We start from the raw sequence: 22,531 nt of genomic DNA, 5'->3' as shown, positions 1-22,531 counted from the left end.
TAAGAGTAGCGAAATCACTGCTTAGAAGCCCAAATCATATATAAGACTGAAACCCTTCTTTGGAAATTAAACCAATGTCTAGACTTTAGCATTCAAAAACTTTACTTGTCGAAACGTATAGATGAATTGAAACATAATATTTACAGTCACGTGCTTCTCCAAGCATGGGCTTGCAGTCTCTTCTTCTAACTTCCAAGCAATTGTATTTTCCTCTTTTCTCAGAGCTCAACGCTTTCAGCCTTCTGTGTCTCAGTAAAGCCATGACTAGCAGCTCCTCAGAGAGATTTCCACTTTTACCTTCTCCTGCTGCTTTGCGCTTTTTCTTCCAAGCAGAGAAGCAGCACTGCAACACTCTATTCAACTTAGCAGTGTTCACAGTGGATTCTAAAACACAGCCATCTTGCTTCACATAAAATGCAGGGAGCCTACATGCATACAAAGATGCACACATATACATATGTAAGTTGGACCCCTTCAGACTGATGCCAGTCTTGCATGTTATGGGATTTTTGAACACTATATGCATCTAGCAGATAAGCCTAGGCTACACATTTTCGATAGCCCATCAAATGCTTGTCTGAATTAGAGGCTGCCAGAACCATCAATTTCAGTTTTTTCCAAGCTTATGCCCAGTTCCTCCCAGTTCCACATGTTTGTCATTTTTTTTTAAAAAAAAAAAAGCAGCATGAAAATTTGTAAACCTTTTCATGCTCGTTTTTCCTAATATTAGCAATCTGACACACAATTTTGCTGTGTTTCTGTACATTGTTTTCATCAAATATGTGCATTTCCCATGCACTTTCTCTTAGCTGTTTCATTTTTTAAAAAATTGAATAACTCAGAAAAGTGAACGCTAGCTGCTTTTTGGTTTCCATATTCGTCTAAGAAGGGCAATTGGCTAGGTTTGCATCAAAATCTGGAACAACATAATTACTCCCCCCCATTCCTACGGTAGCTAGAAGCTGCTGTTTTACTTGCTGCTACAGTCCTTCTCAGGTGAGTTGAGCAGTGGCAAACTCTATGGAGGCTCCTGAAGCTGGCTAAGAGAGAGCTTGGAACCAGCAAAGAAGTGGTCAAGTCTGCAACGTTATTCAAAATGGTTAAAGTCCAAGCAGACTGTTAAGAGCTCCAAAGACTCCTCTTCGAACTGGGCAAAGGGGCAACAAAGGAGGTTGATGCACAATGGGGCAATAAATCCACAAATATACTTAGCGGATCCCAACTTGAAGTATGAGTGGCTAGGAAACAGATCTTGGGGGCAGGGGTGGAGCTAGCTGCTCTAGGACCCAGAGCGGCGCACATACTGTGCACCCAGGGGCAGGGCTAGCATCCGGGGGGGCAGTGTGGCAAAGTCACCCCTTTCAGGGATGACACCCGGGGTGGCCCGCACCCACCCTCTTCCTCCACAGTATCAAGAAGAAGAAGAGTTTGGATTTGATATCCTGCTTTATCACTACCCGAAGGAGTCTCAAAGCGGCTAACATTCTCCTTTCCCTTCCTCCCCCACCACAAACACTCGGTGAGGTGAGTGGGGCTGAGAGACTTCAAAGAAGTGTGACTAGCCCAAGGTCACCCAGCAGCTGCATGTGGAGGAGCGGGGACGCGAACCCGATTCACCAGATTATGAGTCTACCACTCTTAACCACTACACCACACCGGCTCTCAAGTTAGCAGTGCTGCTGAAAAAGCCCAAATTAGGAGTTATTAGGAAAGGATTTTTGAAATAAGACTGGATGAGGCCACACTTGAAAATCCCCCCATGTCAAAAATGATACCACAGAAATGGAAAAGGTGCAGAAATAATGTTTTCTCTGGGCGGGCCTCTCCACGGCCGTACGCTAATCCCAGGCACGCAGGAGGCCGGAGCTAGCCAGCCGCCTCAGCGCCTCACTGGCTCGCTTGCCCCCGAACTCGCAGCGGAGAGCCGCCCGCAGCAGAAGAGCTTGCCGCAGCGCTCTGATGGACAGGCTCTTTCCTGGACTCCGACTCTCGGGCCCCAGACTCTCAGCCTGGCGCCCCTGAGAGCCCAGCGCCCAAGTTCCCCTCACCCCTAACGCCTATGGTTAAGACGGCCCTGGCACATAGCCAGAACTGCATCCTGCCAGGTGAAATATAAATTGAACTAAAGCAAAGTAAGAAACTTTTTTAAAAATAAAATGTTGATTTTTTTTTTAACTCTGCTCTTCAACCAAAAAAGAGGGGAAAGGGTTTGTGTGTGCGGAAAGAGCAGTTAGCATATCACAAAAAGTCACCCCCTGCCCTCAGGCTTACAATCTGGAGAGACATGACATAAAATGAAAAAGAACTGGGAGGGAGGGAGGAGAAAAGAAGAGAGTTCTCATAATGAGCAGCAGGAAAACTCCTATTTGAAGGAGAGGAGTCAACAGTTGCTGGTCTTTCTGCAGAGCTCTGCACGGCCATCTCTCTTCTTCTCCCATCTTCTGATGGGACGGTTGTTGCAGATGACAACAGAAGGAATTGCCTGACCTTCTAGCAGAGTGAATGAGAGGGACTGCAACTTCAGCTTGCTCTCTTATCCCCCACACAGTTTGCTCTCTTATCCCCCGCACAGGGGCGTACAAAGGGGGGTGGAGGGAGTGGGCTGCCCCGGGCACCGCCCTGGGGTGTGTGACAAGATGGCCCACTGCCTGCCCCCCGCTGTAGAGTGGCGGAGGGCGCACATGCAGTCAGTGTGGGCTGCCGCTCGTGTAGCAACTGGTTCACCCCGCCCTTCGGCGTCCCGCCCTGGGTGACTGAGATGGTTCCTCCGCCACTGCCCCCACAGCCTGATGGAAGCTCTTCAGATTAAGGCTTCGGGCCTATCCGGACTTGCTTGGGAATAGGACCATACCCTCCAACATTTCTCCGATGAAAACAGGGACGTCCCATTCCATAATGATAATTTTACTATTTATACCCCAACACATTTTCCTGGGTTGCCCCAGCCACTCAGGGCAGCTTCTAACACATATAAAAACATGATAAAACATTAAACATTAAAAAACCTTCCCTATACAGGATTGCCTTCAGGTGGCTCGGGGGGGGGGGGTTTCACATAACTCCATACCTAATAATAATAATAATAATAATAATAATAATAATAATAATAATTTATTATTTGTACCCCGCCCATCTGGCTGGGTCTCCCCAGCCACTCTGGGCGGCTTCCACCAAACATTAAAATACATTTAAAATATCACAGTTTAAAAACTTCCCTAAACAGGGCTGCCTTCAGGTATTTTCTGAATGTCAGGTAGTTGTTTATTCCCTTGACTTCTGATGGGAGGGCGTTCCACAGGGCGGGCGCCACTACCGAGAAGGCCCTCTGCCTGGTTCCCTGCAGTTTTGCTTCTCGCAGTGAGGGAACCGACAGAAGGCCCTCGGCGCTGGATCTCAGTGTCCAACATTTCTCCAATGAAAATAGGGGCACCCTAAGGAAAAGCGGGACATTCTGGGATGAAATCAGAAAATGGGACGACTTCTCTAAATCAGGGACACCCCTGGAAAATAGGAAGGGTCTGGTAGGACCCACTGATCCCAATGAAGTTTACAACTGAGTAGGGTTGCACAATTAGACACCCACATCAAAGGAGACCAGTTTTGTCCCCAACAGCACCTTGCGACTGAAGCTGCATTTGAAAACACATCTTCGCCAAGCTGAAAGGCACCAGGCAGTAATGAGGTGACCACGAATTTGCAGCGGTTGAGACTGTCGCTGCTCCAGTTTATTGGAGTCTTGAGCTCACTGTGCGCGGGCGCTAAGTATGACAACAGAAGCAACTGTCAGCTAGAGGCTAACAGGAATCTCTCTTCTGCAACCTTCTTACTCTTGTTATTCCCATCACACTGTGATTTAGAGTGCAGCCCTGGGCGCATTTACCTGAAAGTAAGCTCTAACGAACACAGGCTTACTTGTGAGTAGGGATTGCTCTGTCGCATAGGGGTGGGCAGATCTGTCCATTTTGGAATTCCTTGTTATTCTGGTCTAAAATTTGACTTCTCCTCGTTTTCATATCAGTTGGTGATTTTTATTCTTATTTTTTAAATGCTCATCAACATTTTACTGCAAATTCATGGTAATGCAGTATATGGATGTTTGCATGCAATTCCCTCCTTTTCCGCATGCTTCCCTTCAGGAATTCATGTCTGCGCACGCATTGCCCTAGTACAGTGGTACCTCGGTTTACAAACTTAATCTGTTCCGAAAGTCCGTTCTTAAACCAAAAACCGTTCTTAAACCGAGGCGCGCTTTCCCTAATGAGGCCTCCCGCCGCTGGTGCCCTTCCACCGTTCGGATTCCGTTCTTAGACCGAAGTAAAGTTCTCAAATCAAGACACTATTTCTGCTTTTGCGGAGTTTGTAAAACGAATTGTTCTTAAACTGGACTGTTCTTAAACCGAGGTACCACTCACTGTACAGTAGTTCTCCAACTTTTTTCTGTGGGCCACCCTTTCAGAATAAACATTTGCTCACAACACACCAATTTTTTAATAAAATAAAATAAAAAATTCCTTCCAGTAGCACCTTAGAGACCAACTAAGTTTGTTCTAGGTATGAGCTTTCATGTGCATGCATGCACATGAAAGCTCATACCTAGAACAAACTTAGTTGGTCTCTAAGGTGCTACTGGAAGGAATTTTTTATTTTATTTTGTTTTGACTATGGCAGACCAACACAGCTACCTACCTGCAATTTTTTAATGGATAAGAAATACATTGGTAAACACAACTAGGATAGTCCTCAGGATCACTTAATGCTCTTGCTCTCATTTTGAAAAGATATCTATCCAGATTCTGCAAATATGAAAAAATAATAATATTTTGATACTATACCATTCATCACTGAAATGTTTCAATGTTTTTCTTTGATTGCCCTTGAATCTTCCTGCCAAACTTGCCATCCTCTCCTGCCACCCCGTTTGAGAAACACTGGGCTAGTACAGTGGTGCCTCGCAAGACGAAATTAATTCGTTCCGCGAGTCGTTTCGTATTGCGAAAAATTCATCTTGCGAAGCACGGTTTCCCATAGGAATGCATTGAAATTTAATTCCCATAGGAATGCATTGAAATTTTCATCTTGCGAAGCCCGACCATAGAAAAATTCGTCTTGCGAGCCACCTAAAAAATCGCAAAACCCTTTCGTCTAGCGAGTTTTTGTTGTGCAAGGCATTCGTCTTGCGAGGTACCACTGTATATGCATTTGCATCCATGTTGCTTGGCTGGAGAACTGGCTTGCAAAATTTGCAAAAGTGTGCTTTTCTAAGTGGTGCCAGACCTTCCAAGCCCCCCTATTTTTCAGGAACATTTGCAGATCTACAGAAGCCACCCTGGTTTCTGATTTGATCCCGGAATGTCCCGCTTTCCCTTAGGACACCCCTATTTTCATTGGAGAAATCTTGGAGAGCATGGAGTTATGCAATCTCCAAGCCAAGGAGATATGCAACCTTTATAAGACATCTGAAGGCAGCCCTGTCTAGGGATGTTTTTTATGTTTAATGTTTTGTTAGGTTTTTATATACAGTGGTACCTCGCAAGACGAATGCTTTGCACAACGAAAAACTCGCTAGACGAAAGGGTTTTGCGATTTTTTTAGGTGACTCGCAAGACGAATTTTTCTATGGTCGTGCTTCGCAAGACGAAAATTTCAATGCATTCCTATGGGAATTAAATTTCAATGCATTCCTATGGGAAACCGTGCTTCGCAAGACGAATTTTTCGCAATACGAAACGACTCGCGGAACGAATTAATTTCGTCTTGCGAGGCACCACTGTATGTTGAAAGCCTTCTAAAGGTTGTATATTTCCTTGGCTTGGAGGTCGCATTTTTTTTAAAAAAAAATATTTCTACTTTTCAAGTTTATACATTTCACTAATTTTACAATCATTTTGACATTTGAAAACCTGACTTCCTTCCCCCTCTTTCTGCGGTTCCTTAAATTTATTTTTAATATCTTCTGCATAGCCAAATTAACTTAATTTGCTCATTTATTCACCTTCTTGAAATATATACTCTTACGAAACTGCAGGTTATTACAATAATCCTCCCAATGTTCTTATCTGTTTGCAATTTATCTGTAAGTATTCAATAAACCATTTCCATTCTTTTAAGGAAAACTTTACCTCAGTTTCTTATTTTTCCGGTAAGTTTCACCATTTCTGCACATTCCACAAGTTTTTGTATCCATTCTTCCTTTGCCGGGACTTCTGCTTCTTTCCATTTTGGGGCAAGTAAAATTTTTGCCGCTGTAATAAGCATACATGAATAAGTTTCTATACAGTTTAGATAGTTCTGTCCCTATAATTCCCAAAAGTAAAACTTTTGGGGTGTTTTTTTTCTTTTTACCAAGGTTATTTTAAACATCCTTTACATTTTGGGAGGCCACATTTTGCTGCCTGAGAGCAGCAGGCCAGCTTAGGGTTAGGAGGGCTGGCGTTGTGACCTGCACAGCTTTGCCCAATTCCCTGCTGCTCAGCACCTGCAACCTGAGGCAGCGGCCTCATCCTGTCTCATGGTAGGGCCAGGCCTGGTTATTAGTTTGAGTGTACCCATATTGGCTCAGAGGGAAGTGTTTTGAAAGTGGTGTGCTCCCTATCAGTTGTATGTTAAGTGGAAAGGTTGAGTTTCTAAAATCAGAGTTTGTAACGTATCCCAGTAGTGATGTATGGAAATGAGAGCTGGACCATAAAGAAGGCTGATCGCCGAAGAATTGATTCTTTTGAATTATGGTGCTGGAGGAGACTCTTGAGAGTCCCATGGACTGCAAGAAGACCAAACCTATCCATTCTGAAGGAAATCGGCCCTGAGTGCTCACTGGAAGGGCAGATCCTGAAGCTGAGGCTCCAGTACTTTGGCCACCTCATGAGAAGAGAAGACTCCCTGGAAAAGACCCTGATGTTGGGAAAGATGGAGGGCACAAGGAGAAGCGGACGACAGAGGATGAGATGGTTGGACAGTGTTCTCGAAGTTTCCAACATGAGTCTGACCAAACTGCGGGAAGCAGTGGAAGACAGGAGTGCCTGGCATGCTCTGGTCCATGGGGTCACAAAGAGTCGGACACAACAAAACGACAACAATGTATCCTAAGCAAATCTGTGCTGCTTTTGCAGGGGTTCCACGGCCACCGGAGCTGGGGGGGGGGGGCTTGCGATTTCAACTCCCCCCACCAGGCTCTCAAATGCCCTCGGCAGCTCGTTGCTCCTAATAGAATCATGCACGGCACTAACTCCACGTGGCAGGCGATCCTAATTACATCTTGTCCACATGAAACCAAAAAGCCCCCGTGCACCAGCCTTGAGAAAATGCGAGAAGCATGCCAGAGCCCTTGAAGAAATCAATTGCCGTCTCTTCCCCCCCCTCCCCTTTCACTTCCTCCCTGCTTCCCCTCCCCAACACCACCACACATGCCCCCTCTTCACCCTGTTGGAAGGTGACATTTGCTATTAACCTTATATTGGGCCATTTTGTAAATCAATGTCACTTACATTTAATAACAAGTGTAATCAAAGGAATTATGCAAATTTAATTTGATGCTTCTTGAATTATGCAAATCCACTGCACATATAATGGCTTCTGACATGTGCCCAGTTGGAGAATGTTCCATTACCTCCTCTCTTATTACCCCTTTCATTATTATTTTTTTATTTTTATTTTCAAAATCCTGCACTCGGGGGGGGGGGGCAGCAGCGATCGAGCTTTAGAGTGTGCAGAAGAAGGTTGAAAGTGGAGGGTATTCTTCTCTCTCTCCCTCCCGCTCTCACGCAAACCCATTCACAATCTGAGCAGAAATGCGTGCTGCAGGCTTTTCTGTTATTGTTACTGCAGAATAGGGCAGTCAGGCCGCGGGGGGGGGGGGGAGAAGGCAGGCGGTTGTGGGGGGGGGAGTCATTTCCCAAGAATGGCTTTGCAGGCGATAACAGCACAGGAATCTGATTCTAAATTATTGCCCTTTGAGTCCCATCTCCATCTCTCTATTACTAGTCCTTGTCTCAACTGCCTAAATTATTAGAAGCCGGGGAGAGCGAGGAGAGGAACGAATGTCATAAACATTACAGCAAGCAGGAGACCTGGGGCTGAGGCCGCAGCCGTTGCTTCAGAAACATGCATGTACACACGCACAGAGACATCTCCCTTAAAACTCTGCTAGATGCCCACCAAAGACAGGCCCCGGCTGGGCACGCAGCTCTCTTATGTCCTGTGTGCATGTATGTCCTTGTGTCCTTTTGTAACCTTTCCTTTTCTGAGAAAGACAAGGGGAGAGAGTTAAGGATGCAGGGCAGCAGCTGAAGGTTGGGGAAGCAGAGGACTGTTGACCTCCTAGGAACTACTTCATACCCTCCAACATTTCTCTGGTGAAAATAGGGACACCCTATTCCTTTGTTAGGGGACACGGGTGCATGGAAATGTCGTTTACCTTCCCACCAAAGCGGTACCTATTTATCTACTTGCACCATAGCGCCACCCGCATAACTCCATACCCTCCAACATTTCTCCCAAGAAAATTGGGACGTCCTAAGGAAAAGCAAGGGACGTGGGTGGCATTGTGGGTTAAACCACAGAGCCTAGCGCTTGCCGATCAGAAGGTCGGCGGTTCAAATCCTCGCGACGGGGTGAGCTCCGGTTGCTCGGTCCCTGCTCCTGCCCACCTAGCAGTTCGAAAGCACATCAAAGTGCAAGTAGATAAATAGGTACCGCTCCGGTGGGAAGGTAAACGGCGTTTCCGTGCGCTGCTCTGGTTCACCAGAAGCGGCTTAGTCATGCTGACCACATGACCCGGAAGCTGTACGCCGGCTCCCTCGGCCAATAAAGCAAGATGAGCGCCATAACCCCAGAGAAGTCCGCGACTGGACCTAATGGTCAGGGGTCCCTTTACCTTTTATTCCATTATTATTATTATTATTATTATTATTATTATTATTATTATTATTATTAGTGTTTTTTTCTAAAAAAAATGTTTAGGGGTACTCTCATTTTCCTACTCATATTGAAATACTGCCCCTCAGTGAGGCCAAAGTTAGATTCACAAAACGTTTAGGGCTATGGGTACCCCTGCAACCCCCCCAGAAAAAGAAGCAGTGATTATTATTATCAAACCCCACCCAACTTACTGGGTTGCGCCAGCCACTCTGTGCAGCTTCCAACATATATAAAAACATAACAAAGCATGAAACATTTAAAAACTTCCCTATACAGAGCTGTCTTCAGGTGTCTTCTAAAGGTTGTATCTCCTTATCTCCTTGGCTCGGGGATCGCATAACTCCATACCCTCCAACATTTCTCCCAGGAAAATAGGGACGTCCTAAGGAAAAGCGAGGGACATGGGTGGCGCTGTTGGTTAAACCACAGAGCCTAGCGTTTGCCGATCAGAAGGTCAGCGGTTCGAATCCCCTTGACGGGGTGAGCTCCCGTTGCTCGGTCCCAGCTCCTGCCAACCTAGCAGTTCAAAAGCACGTCAAAGTGCAAGTAGATAAATAGGTACCACTTTGGTGGGAAGGTAAACAGTGTTTCTGTGCGCTGCTCTGGTTCGCCAGAAGCGGCTTTGTCATGCTGGCCACATGACCCAGAAGCTGTATGCCGGCTCCCTCGGCCAGTAAAGCGAGATGACTGCCGCAACCCCAGAGTCGTCCGCAACTGGACCTAATGGTCAGGGGTCCCTTTACCTTTACCTTAAAGGAAAAGTGGGACATTCCGGGATCAGATCAAAACCCTGGATCGCTTCTGTAAATCTGGGACTGTCCCTGGAAAATAGGGACACTTGGAGGGGCTGCTATTTGGCAGGAAAGCACTCATCCATGCGGGACCCTTCATAGGATGGCTCCTGAACATTCGTCCGCACAGACACGTGATGTTTTGTTCCCGGCACCTGATGCTCAGAGATAGACTGCTCCTGTACATGGAAGTTCCTTTGCATTCATTCATTAATTCATTCACATAGCAAAATCTAAGCAAATGGTTCTTTCGTATGAGATGTCTGAGACTGCGGACTCTGGCAATGGATTCCAGTAGGGCAGCAGGGTCAGGGAATTTTGTCAAAGGCATCGCACAAGAGTTGTGAGGAGGGGTGTGAAGGAATCGAGAGAGGCATTCTGGGAGGCAGTTCCAGGTGGAAAGAGAGACAAGTGAGGAAGGGCTGAGTCGTCTGGGGGGCTTCTGGATGTCTGAGGATCCTTCTCCAAAAACAGACTGCAGCCCATCCATGGAACGACCTTCAGCCTCATGTTTTATGGGGTGGTTTGTAGGTTTCCCTCCTAGAAGAGCTACTCAGCGGACATTCCAAAACTTGTGGCTCCCCAGCCTACCCAGACGTCGGCCTCCATCTTTAAGGTAAGTTATAAATTTTCTCCATTCCTTGTTAAAATTTTGATCTTCCTGATTTCTGATTCTTCTGGTCATTTCAGCCATTTCAGCATAGTCCATTAACTTCATCTGCCATTCTTCTCTGGTAGGAACTTTGTCTTCTTTCCATCTCTGGGCCAGTCACATCTGTGCAGCCGTGATCACATACATAAAAGAGTCTTTTCTGCTCCTTTGGGATTTTGGCACCTAGAATTCCTAAAAGGAAAGCGTCAGGCTTTTTAACAATCATTTGTAGAATATGGACTGGTATCTTTTTTGGAATGAGAGATGAGCATCAAGCTGTGATTCCCAATATATTTCTTATCAATAAAAAAATTCGGTGAGACGCGAGCAGATTTTTTTTTTATTCCCAAAGGTTAGCCCGGGGGGGGGGGGGTTTAAGAACCACTAACATAAAGCAAAAATAAAAAATAAAAAAACTGAGTTTTTGCCGGTCAAGTTCTTGGTTACACAGAATTACCTGGGAGCAAACCACTTTCAATTCAGTGAAACTAAAGATGGAGTAAATATGTTTAGAATTTTGCTATTGAGCTTCCACCTGTAAGGCCACCATAACTGGCCCAGTGATAACCAGTAACACTTACTTGGAAGAAGACCATCATGCGGGAATCGCCCTATGGTTTCTAGATACTAGATCTCGCTTATCATTCAAAACCAAATTTCTCAGGAGTCTGAATAGCTCTCTTTTGAACTTTGCCTGTATCACAGTTCCTCATAGTTTGGCATTTTGTTTCCCATCCCACCCCCACCCCCCGTGTTAATTCATTTCTTGAGGGGCGGGGGGGGGCAGAAATCCAGGGAGGGAACAGGCAGTTCCAATGCAAGGCAGGAGGAAAGGAAGCAGAGGAGCAGAAGCAAGGGAGGAATCAACGAAGCCATCGTCTAATTGGCCCGCAGTGAATTATTCACATGTATAATCTTTTTTGAAAATTCCTGCGCAAAGAGATGCAAGCAAATGCTGTTCATGTTTAAAAGTCATTTCCATAAGTAAGTGCAATTTCTCTAGTGTTTGCCCCTGTTTAATGAAGTGAATTCTTGTTTGCATTTCTCCCAATTTCCCAACGAAAGGCGCCCAAGCGTTTGCACCAAAATTACTCGGCCCAAATTAAAACCCTCCAACACTTTTCGAAAGGGGGGCGGAGAGGAGGTATGTGTGTGTCTGGAGGGGCAAGATCATGCTTATTTTAAAAAAAATAATGCCTTAAGTGCACCCCAAGATACTAATTTATTTTTAGACACTCATTATTAAGAGTGCTAGTAAGTTTTCCCCTTCTAGTTCTCTCCCTCTATTCCTCTCCCCCTCTATTTCTTATTTAAATGAACTTAATGGCAGTAGATGCAAATGTCTGGAAGAGGAAAATAGTTAACATTTATTTATTCTTACTGTTGTCTCTTTCCTGGCTGCTATCATTAGAACAGTTCGCTGCATCCCATTCGCTCCCATTAGCTCTGCTATCAGAGCCACCCAGCACGACTCCAGCCCCGCTCGAAGTGCTTTTCTGCGGCCCACATAGGGGCTGCATCATCATTTGCAAGGCACTGGCTTAATGACAAGAGGAAGGGGGAAAGAAGAAAAAGAAAAAAGAGTGGGGGGAAAAACAACCCAGAAAATATTGCAGACAGATCTCGGTGAAACAACAAAACCAAACCACCCAAACGAGAAAGGGGCAGATATACATACATACATATATATATATATATATATATATATATATATATATATATATAATGTCCACAGAGTCTTGCAAGCAGCCCCTGCCACTCCACAGCTTCTGTCCTACTCTCTCTTGCCTCAAATGGACAGCATCTTTGGGGACAGACATGCTACTGCAACCCATTCATTCAGGCAGTACATGGAGAAAGACACCCGTGGGGATTGCAAGTGGTTTGAAAGGCACTCGGGAGGACCCAGCGAGGCTGCAAAGGCCTGAGGCAGCTGTTGTTTGTGCGAGGCTGCGCACCCCAGTGTGCTGTTGCCAGGCGCCGGGGTCTCAAGGGGTTCTAAGCAAGATGGGACCCCCCACAAATATACACATGCTTCAGAGCTGTTGAGCAGGGCCAAACATCAGACCAAGCAAGGTGGATTCCCTTCCAGCACCTTCAGAGCCATTGGGCAGAGTTAACTGTTAAGGCCAAGCCAGATGGACCACCTTCCAACCACCTTCAGAGCTGTTGGTATTGGTCAGCCTTCAGACCAAGCAAGATGGACCCCCTTCTACCACCTTCAGAGGCATTGGGCAGTTCAACCATTAGACTAGACAAGATGGGCCCCTTCCACCACCTTCAGAGCTGTTGGGCAGGTCAACCATTAGACCAAGCAAGATGGACCCCCTTACACCATCTTCAGAGCCGTTGAGCAGGTCAACCGTTAGACCAGGCAAGATGGACCCCCTTCCATCACCTTCAGAGCTGTTGGGCAGGTCAACCGTTAGACCAAGCAAGATGGACCCCCTTACACCATCTTCAGAGTCGTTGGGCAGGTCAACCATTAGGTGGACCCCTATGCCATCTATCAAGGCCCCCTTTGTGGTGGCATATGTACCCACGGTTTGTTCCCTAATGGTTCAGACTAGGTTCTTCAGCACAATGGCCTCTGACCTATGAGACACACAGCCCTTTGGAGTTAGACAAAATCCAGCATTGCACACAGATTTTGCCAGATGCTGGTTTTTGTTTTTGTTTTTTACAGGCTTCCCTGGAAAGATGAGTTTACTTGCAGGCAGTGTCTGATTTCCTCCCTCCCCGGCCCCCAGAACTGTTTTATTTGTTTCTGCGCATTTTGCTTTTATTGTTCTTTGCCCACTATGGCATTTTGGGTTGTTTAGCAGTTTATAAATATCCCTAATAAAATAAATAAATCCCACCGAGTTCAATGTTCCCCAATAAATGTGGGTAAAATTGCAGCCTTAATGAGCATGAGGGGAAGACCTCTGAATAAAATCCAACAGCTTATGTTAAAAGATCTAGAATTGCCCTCTGATACTGTGATAAGAGCTTTTTCAGACTGTCATATCTTAATAAAAGGTGGAGGCAACCAGATGGAGGCAAATGGTGACCTATTTTGCAATATAATCTGGTGTACAATAAGAGGTTGAGTGTTGTAATGGCTTAGAAATATACAGATGAGAAAGTCCTGGATTCAAATCTTCCCTCCCCCATAAACCCTCTGAATGGCCTCAAGCAATATTTCTCCCTCTCTGCCTCAGCATCCCAGGTTTGTATGATGATAGAGGTGAAGTGCTTTGGTTATCCAAAAGCTCGAAACCAATGCCTAGGTGTCAATGGACTGAAATTTCTGAGTGGAAGTGACCATAGTTCTCCCCCAAAATTATTTACTTTCAAGAGCAACTACGTGAAAACGAAAGAGAGCTTTGACGGGGGTTTATTTAGTAGACATGATAAAATAAGTCTTCTGGATCAGAAAATCTAGATCTCTTCTCCCTGCTCACCTTAAAACATTTACAGCTCCTTGCAGTCCAGTATTCTGCATCCAAAGTAAATCTCGGTGCGTGCAATGGGATTTACTTGCCTAGCAAGCAGACACAAGGTTGAAATTTGGTGAGGGTCACCACTTGGAGGGGGGAAGGAAATGGTTAATAGTTATTTATTTCACACACACACAACCAAAAAAAATAAAAAATAAAAATCCTTCCAGTAGCACCATAGAGACCAAGCTACTGGAAGGAATTTTTATTTATTTTATATTTTTTTGTTTTGACTATGGCAGACCAACACAGCTACCTACCTGTAACACACAATCAAGTAACGTTTAGGGACCCGCTTGATATATAATAGACTTCTATTTAAAACCATAATCTTTTTTCCAGTTAGGTTTTTCCTCACACGGGAGATACAAGAATGGGGCAGGAACTGGATCAGTTAGCTCAGATGCCTCATTTTTGCGTTGACGCTGAAATCAAAACAGTAATATCTTACTCTGTGGAAGCTGCTAGCGATGGAGCAGCATGTCTGAGATGGAAGCATCATTCTTTGAGCATTCCTTGCAAAACCTGGAATATCTTAATCTTCCTCAAAAGTTTAGGGCCACTTTCCCATGGTGCTGTGCTGAGGCATGCAAGTTTTTCGCAGCAGCCACTAGACGACCGCATCAAAATGCTATCCCACATCACACACACACACACACACACACACACACACACACACTTAATGAAGGTTTTCTGTTTTTGCAAGAAGGGGGTCAGGGCCAGATTTAGGTTTGATGAGGCCCTAAAATTAAAGTCTAATTGGATGGCTTTCCACGGGGTTAGGGTTGGGAACAGTAAGTGCTCCACTGAACTGAAATTTAAGCCTTCACGACATAGGAAAACAGCCAAGTAAACAGCTATTTTGGTGGAGGAGGGTCAAGATATTAACCGATATGCATTAAATTTCTTATATAGCTATATAATCCCTAGTATAGTAAGATAAGGCCTTTGGAGCAGGCATTTTTTTAAAAAAGTTTTTTATGAACCGCCCTAGTAGGGCAGTAATTGTTCCTTGATAATTTGTCACCCCCTCCATTATGGAACCTGGGGCGGAGTGCCCCCTACGCACCTGCTCTGAGGCAGTTATCTGTCAATATGCACTCACAGAGTGGTGATCTGAACATGTATTTCCCCCGAATACTAACCCTAACCATCCACTAGACCGGGGTGTGGGATGTAAACACAGAGCAGCCAAACACAACATTGCTAGAGTGGACATGAAGGTAACTCAGTCCTCCAGGCTTAACTTCCTGTTTACCTGGACTGAGTTACAGGAATCAGAAGTAGGTGTGGTCTTACCTGGGAACAAGATCCCAAAGAACACTCTCCATTTTGCCTCGTCTTTTGAACAAGCAGGATGCTCTCTCTCAGCCTGCAGCTGAGAGAAGCAGAGGTGAAGCCTGTTCCCCTATGGAATCAGATTCACCACATGTAAATATATTTATCTAAGCTTATCTGCCTCTTTGAGCCTGTACTGTAACTCATGGATAAATGTAAGTAAACTCTTTTATATCTCATAATCAGTACTTTGTTGTGTCTTTACTTTTAAGAGGGAAGAAGGGGAATATACCAGGAATATATATTTCTTATAGAGGCTTTAGCAAGCCTATGCAACCATTTTCTGCTGTGTTTTAAAAGGGAATGTAACTCTGCTAAGTTTGGAGCTTGCTCACACAAGCTGGGATGATATATATAAAATAATATATACTCATCCACACTCCTAAACATTCCCACATGGTGGACACCCCCCCCCCAACCTCTGTGATAAGGCTGTCTCCCAAACCAGGGAGTCAGAAGTACTCTTTGGCTGCATTTCAACCATTCTGCAAAAAGCTCAGAAGCAGCATTTCCACGACCATTCCCTGTAATATACTTTCCACTCGTAATAGGAACAGGTACAATAAATGGGTTGTTAGGTAGGTACCCTTTCTTGGGTAGGATGGTACGCTGCACTGCATGAAGTGGGCTGCGGAGAGCCCACTTCACGTCAGCAAGAAATGTGTACAAAATGGCACGGCACATTTGAGAGCTACTAACACGGGACAATTGCTTCCTTACTAAGCCTCCCGGGTATGTGGGGAGAAGAGCATTGCTAAGATACTGCCCCATCCCTGGCTGAATTACGGTTTTGGCTACTTCATCTCTTTCCTCCTTACGTTGCTAAGACCGTCCTCTGGTCCCTCCCCTTGAACTCCCCTGCTTGTAGGATTCTTGATAGTTCCCAGTCCTTTTATAATGAGCACTGCAGAATTACAGCTAATTAGGGATGTAAATGATGCTGGGGAGAGGGAAGGGAGGGCGACGCTACTAGCTGTGTGCAACTCTGCAGTAAAATGTTTTCGACATCAGCAGAAAAGTTATCGCAGGAGTTATCACAGGAGACAATGTCAACTTCAGAGGAGTTTGGGCTGCAGGAGAGGACTCTCCGAGCCGCCGTACGTGGCTGCTGCTTTTCTTTAAAATCTGCTTTATCAACGGACACCTTCAAAGGTCCGTGGGGCTCATTATTGAGTATGGAAGGCCACAGATCATGGCGGAAGGAGGAAGGAGGCAGCAAAGATGCGAGGCGGGGGCAAGGAGAGAGGGGAACCACAAGAAGCACAGCTTCTTCTGTTACTGGTGCAAAGGTAGCCATCTCCCCCCTTTTATAAAGGATAGTCCACATTACGCATTGTATCCAGTGTCCCCTAGATACATGGCTTTGTTCTCCACCGGGAGAGAGAAAGGGCCAGCCCCAACATGAGGCAGAGTGAGGCAACTGCCTGTGTGTGTGCTGGGTACCTTGGACAACTACCGCCCTCAGTTGCTGCAAAGGACACTGTCCTGTTTGGCAGCAAGATTCTGCTGCAAGCCTGGTCAGCTTGTATACACGGAACGCTTGGCTGTGGGGTGCCATCTTGTCTTTGGCCTCATGCTTTCAAATGTCTTGACCCAGCCCTGAGGGCTGTGGTGGGATGCCTAGCCAACTGTGAGGCCGTATTGGCTACTGGCTTCCTGCATTGCCAGAAGCCGATTTAGGGCAGCGCAACTGGTTCGGCTGCACTGAACGCTGAGCATAGGGGACGACGACGCAGTGCGCTGCAACTATGAAATATTGAATTGAGCTGAGTGGAAGGGGAGAGGCAGGGGACACCAAATTTGGGCCTCACAAAGGCCGCCACAGAGATTTGAAAGGCCAAAGTTCGTCCCTGGCAGTCTGGCAGTTTTTTTGTTGTCCCATAACCCCATCCCCTCAGCAGCCATGTTTTGTTGAGCCTAAAAGTGTTCTACTTTGACATAAGAAATATCAAAGAGTTGACCTTAGCTCATATGTGCCCAGTTGACCCAGGGTTGCCATGTGTCCTCTTTTTCCAGGACACGTCCTCTTTTTCAGGGGTAAAATTTCTGCCTGGGTGGATTTTTTAAAATTTGCCGAAATGGCTCTGGCTATACCTTCTTGATAAAACATGGACATAACTGGTGGTTCCTCTTCTCTTCTCCTGCCCCCCCCCCCAGCAATATACAGTATCACAGCTTCTATAGCCTACATATAGTAGGGGTATTTAAAATGAGAGTTGTCATAGCGTCCTCTTTTTTTTGTTCTTCAAAATATGGCAACTTGGCGACTTTGATCTGTGCAACTCACACTTTTACGTGTCATGTCACACTTGTCCCGCAGTTGTAAGAAATTGATATTTGAGTGCAGCCGCATCTACACTTTGGAACTCCCTGCCTATTGACATCAGGCAGGTGCCTCCGCTGTAATATTTTTGATGCCAGTTTAAAACATTTTTGTTTGGTTTAGGAAAGCCGCAATATAAGGGTGTTGGTGTGCTTTCTTCTCTTTTACTGCTAATATTAATTATTTTGGTTTCACACAGGAACCTAAAAGCCTCACCTCGCCTTCTGTGGTGCTATTATTTCTCCCGACTTAGAAACTAAGGTTATTAATGCTGCCTAAAACTGCATTGGCCTCCACATCACAGTTCTTTCTTATGCTTTTTCACGTGTGCTGCTGCTGGGGCAGGTCTTGTCATTCCCCACAGTTCTTCTGTAAATTTCTTTTCCTTTCCTTTTTGCCTTGCTCCAGAACTTCTTTTCATTTGTAAAGTTTTGGCCCAGTTTCCCATTCTGCCAAGGTCCTTTGGAAGATCATTCCTGTCTTCGGAGGGGTTAGCCCACCCTTGCACATTTGATAAGCATTTCTTTCACTCACTCTAAACCAGGCATAGGCAAACTCCGGCCCTCCAGATGTTTGGGACTACAATTCCCATCCTCCCTAGCTAACAGGACCAGTGGTCAGGGATGATGGGAATTGTAGTCCCAAACATCTGGAGGGCCGGAGTTTGCCTATGCCTGCTCTAAGCTACTGAAAGAAACTGATGAGAAAAGCTTCACCTACTAAACTTTTGGCTCTTTTGCGGCTGTGGTGGGTTCTGGCAGGGCTGGCCCTCAACCAAATGGCACCCCAGGTCAGGAGTGTTTTCTGTAACCCCTGCATCCCCTTCAGCGTTGTAAATTCCCCCCAGGAATGTAAAACAAACAAAACATGAAAAGCAAATGTTAACATAACCCCCCCCCCACCATGTAAGTGTTGCCAACTTCAAAGTGAAGATGAATTGTCCGGACTATTTGTGTCAGTTGTTGATTGAATAGCTTGGTGAGACCATGAGAGGCATGCCCACATATCCTGAAGAACCCAAGCCCCAGATGGTTTCCTTGGCTGCCAGTCCCTAAATTTGATTGTGGGCATAAATGCCCTGGAGGGGTGCAGGGGAAGGGGGATTTTCACTGACACTGGCACCACCAAAAGTACCTGTGAGCAATCGTGGGCAAAGGAGGGCAACTAAGACGATCAAGGGTCTGGAAACCAAGTCTTATGAGGAAAGGCTGAAGGAGCTGGTTATGTTTAGCCTGGAAAAGAGGAGACTGAGAGGAGGAGATGATAGCCATCTTCAAATACAGGGCAGGATTTAGGTTTGATGAGGCCCTAAGCTGCTGAAGGTGATGGGGCCCTTTATATGTCCAGCTGTCCTTTGTCAACAAGAAATTGTCACTGTTTTTTTGTGTTGAACATATGCTATATGGTGATTTATGGACCTAATAGGTATCTAAAGCCATTTGCACATGTTGCCATGCAACCAGTCCATGCAGAATGTTGTTGTTGTTGTTGTTGTTGTTGTTGTTGTTGTTGTTCAGTCGTTCAGTCGTGTCCGACTCTTCGTGACCCCATGGACCAGAGCACGCCAGGCACTCCTATCCTTCACTGCCTCTTGCAGTTTGGCCAAGAATGCAGAATGTAGGCACCCTATATATAGAAATGAGCAAACCAGTGATATTTCAGGGAGCAGGCTAGCAGACAGGGACCCATAGTGGCTGGGAAACCCAGTCAGATGGCCGGGGTAGAAGTATTAATAATAATAATAATAATAATAATAATAATAATAATAATTTTACTTACATCGTAGGAGCCTACACAACACAAAACACTGTTGCTGTATGTAGGTTTTATTTTATTTGTTTTTTAACTTATATTTTGGAAATGTACATCCAGTTTTTTTTTTCCTTTAAATTTATTGGGGGCCCTCAAGAGAGTGGAGCCCTAAGCTGTAGCTTGTTTAGCTTATACATAAATCTGGCACTGTTCAAATATATCAAGGGCTGGAAGAGCGAACAAGCTTGTTTCCTCCTGCTCTGTAGTGGTTTCAACTTACAAGAAAGGAGACTTTGACTAAACATAAGGGAGAACTTTCTGATAGTAAGAGCTGTTCAACAGCGGAATGGACTGCTTCAGGAGGTTGTAGACTCTCCTTCCTTGGAGGTTTTGAAGCAGATGTTGGATGGTCATCTGTCATGGCCCTACAATTCTCCGATTCTCTGAATCCCATTCTTGGATAGTATGCATGGCCAAGGAAGATTTAACACACACACACACACACACACACACACACACACACACACGTGTGTGTGTGTGTGTGTGTGTGTGTGTGTGTGTGTGTTAACCAAAAGGTAAATTCATTTGGCACAAATTCTTCCTCCTCTCTCCCACCCCCGCACCAGAACCCAACACTGTTAACAAGAACAACAATGACATAATTCTAAGGTTTCCTCATTTGTTTGCAGGGAGAATATTAAAAGTGCCGTCTGCAGCCTTGAAGGGTTTCCCCTGGGAACTGTTAGTGTCTGCAGTAACGAGGTCACTCATTTTTTATTAGGAGAAGAGTTCCTGTGAAGTTAAATGTGCTGACAACCCCTTTTTCGTCTTTGATGTTGGGTTTCACCTCAGTCCCTCCTGCCCGTTCAGCTCCTCCCTAGCCGAGCTGGGAAAGTCTCCTTCCATCTGTGTTAACTGACTTGCACTCTTGTTTTCTTTAGATACCTTGATAAGCAGATGGCCGTTAAAGGGACAGCGCAGGGAGGAGGCCTCAGATTTCAGCGGATGCTGAAGATGGGAAAAGATTAGGTTGCCATCATGAAGTCACACCTTTGTTGCCACAAGATGTCTCTTGACTGATTGGACCCATGATTTATTTAATGGCCACATGGATAATTGTCCAGCTAAAGACCAGAAAACCATCTTTAACCACTGCAGATTACCCACACTGAGCTGCCCCTGCAGAACTTCTCCTGTCCTTCAAAATCTTACAGAACCAGCCAGTGTGTATCATCTCCAAGAAACGATTTGGGTAGGAAATGTGTAAATAGCTAGATTTTTTTCTTGCTTTGCTCGTTCCAACAGAGGGTTGACTCCAACAGAGTCTTACTTGGAGTACACCCATTGAAATTAATGGGCCATGGATAAGGTAAGCCTGTTTATTTAAATGGGTTTACTCTGAGTATGACTTTGCTGGATTCCTACTTTGCCTTATCTTTTGGTGATCTCTTCCCAGAGAGACGCTGGTGGTCAGTGCAAAACTTCATGCTCCCTCTTAGGACAGGACTGACTTACTTTGATTTTCTCTGTGGACACTTAACATTTCTGGCTCTCTAAACACAAAATAGCAGCTTTGCAATGCATTAGAGTACAACCGATTTGAGTGGCACTTGGTCACAACTACCTTTTGGCTTTATTTACAACAGTCCTTTAAGAGCTTGTAAACTTCTCCCTTGGCCCCTCTTTAACCTTCTTCCGCCCTAAGAAAGCCACACATATGCATCATTCATTCATTCATTCATTCCCCAGCCACTCTGAGTGGCTCCCAACAGAATATAAAAAACACTAGAAAACATCAGACATTAAAAACTTCCCTAAACAGGGCTGCCTTCAGATGTCTTCTAAAAGTCAGGTAGCTGTTTATTTCCTTGAAATCTGATGGGAGGGCATTCCACATGGAGGGCACCACCACCGAGAAGGCCCTCTTCCTGGTTCCCTGTATCCTCACTTCTCGCAGTGAGGGAACTGCCAGAAGGCCCTCAGAGCTGGGCCTCAGTGTCTGGGCTGGACGGTGGGGGTGGAGATGCTCCTTCAGGTATACTGGGCCGAGGCCGTTTAGGGCTTTAAAGGTCAGCACTTTGAATTGTGCTCGGAAACGTTTGGGGATGACTGCTCTAATGGCATGCTTGGATCCACTGCTGAGTGGTTGATAATAGCTGGGCAGACTTTTGGAGGCATGACCACTTCTTGATCCAGCTTGCTGGACAAAAGTGATTCCCCACCTGTAGTCTATCATTTTTGAAGATTCTTGCACAGATGAAGTGTCAAGAGACCGGAGAAAGGCAATTTTCCCATTTTCCAAATGGGGGTAAATAAGAGAATATTTGGAAAAGTTCTAGTAAGCAGTCATTAAAAATAACATGATTACAAAGAGAAAACACCAGTTTCTCAAAAACTAGTCATGCCAGACTTTCTCTTTTTTTGTGATAGAAGTACTTCCTTGGTAGATCAAGGGAATGCTGCAAATGTAGTTTATCTTGATTTCAGCAAGGCTTTCAACAAAACAACCCTACAAGATTCTTGTCGGCATGCGAGTACAATCTGTTCTAGACAATACTGTGGTGAAGAAGGGTGCCGACTTGCCCCCCACATTGTCCCACCCCCCACCTAGCGCCCAAGCTCCTGGCACACTGGGCCAGAATGCACAGGCATCCCAGCAATAAGAGACAATAAGAGCTTTTATCTCCAAATGGTAGGACCCAGACAAGCTGGTTCAGATTACAAAATGGGGAATTTTCACAAAGCATTAGGGCAACTTTCTGGATGCTACAAAGTCTTTGACAGCCTGAAAAAGTCATGGATTTTCCTTCATTAGTGGTTTTTAAAAAGCAGCTTTCTGGCTGCCTATCAGGGGTGCCGATAGTGGGTTTCTTGCATTGACAGAGTTTCCTTCCAATTCTTTGATTCCATGAGTGGCCCTATATTGACCGTGGCCATGGTTGTCCTACTAGACATTTGTAGAGGCACTGAACATGGCAATACTCTTCTTAACTTATAAGAGCAATGGTTGCACTCAGACCTACATTTAAACCCCTGACTCTGCCATGAAGCTTAGTGGGTGACTTTGGGCCGGTTGCTACTTAGAATAATAGAAATCAGAGAATTGTAGAGTTGGAAGGGACCACGAGGGTCATCTAGTCCAACCCCATTGTACCTCACAGGCTTGTTGTGAGGATTAGAAAAAGGAGTAATTGTATACGGTGCCATGAGCTCCATGACGGAACAGCGGGATATATATAAAAAAGTAAGTTATCAGAATGACCAAACACACTGTATAGAA

This window comes from Lacerta agilis, chromosome 5, assembly GCF_009819535.1.
Source record: "Lacerta agilis isolate rLacAgi1 chromosome 5, rLacAgi1.pri, whole genome shotgun sequence".
NCBI lineage: Eukaryota > Metazoa > Chordata > Lepidosauria > Squamata > Lacertidae > Lacerta > Lacerta agilis.
The sequence above is the reverse complement of the archived record's forward strand: the minus strand, read 5'-3'. Positions refer to the sequence as shown.